The sequence below is a fragment of the Pteropus vampyrus genome, unplaced genomic scaffold, assembly GCF_000151845.1.
Source record: "Pteropus vampyrus isolate Shadow unplaced genomic scaffold, Pvam_2.0 Scaffold267, whole genome shotgun sequence".
NCBI lineage: Eukaryota > Metazoa > Chordata > Mammalia > Chiroptera > Pteropodidae > Pteropus > Pteropus vampyrus.
Genome location: NW_011889048.1, coordinates 900,638 through 901,070, shown reverse-complemented (window position 1 = coordinate 901,070; position 433 = coordinate 900,638). Strand labels below are relative to the sequence as shown.

The window sequence follows — 433 nt, the reverse complement described above, 5'->3', positions numbered from 1 at the left end:
TAAGGACACCAGCTGTATTACATTTGGGGTCCCTAAACTCAGATGACCCCATTTCACCTGATGACATATGAAAAGACCCTGTTTCCAAATAAGGTCACATTCTGAGGCTCCAGTGGACATGAATTGGGGGGGGATCGCTAGGTGGCCCAACAGCAGGGAGGGGGCCTGGCACCCTGGAGCCCCCGCTTTTGGTCTGAGACATGCAGGGTGAACTGCGGGTGAGCAGGAGGACAGCTAGCTCGGGTGACGCTTGGACGCAAGTGTCACGCACTGGCGCTGGTCCACCGAAACCACGCACGGGGGTAGAGTCACTGCGCAGAGAGAGTAACGGCGACAGCGTGCACGGCCAGCCATCTGTCCAGCTCTCCCACACGTGTGAAAGGCGCATCATAAAACACGGGGATAAAGCACGCCCCGTTCCTTTCCCCCGCGA

General features: G+C 58.0%; 1 protein-coding gene across 1 annotated transcript in view; it reads right to left on the bottom strand.

Moving 5' to 3' along the window:
- SHC2 (SHC adaptor protein 2) overlaps positions 1-433 on the bottom strand; it is a 15,250-nt gene that overhangs the window by 14,463 nt on the left and 354 nt on the right. The gene's annotated exons all lie outside the window — the stretch shown is intronic.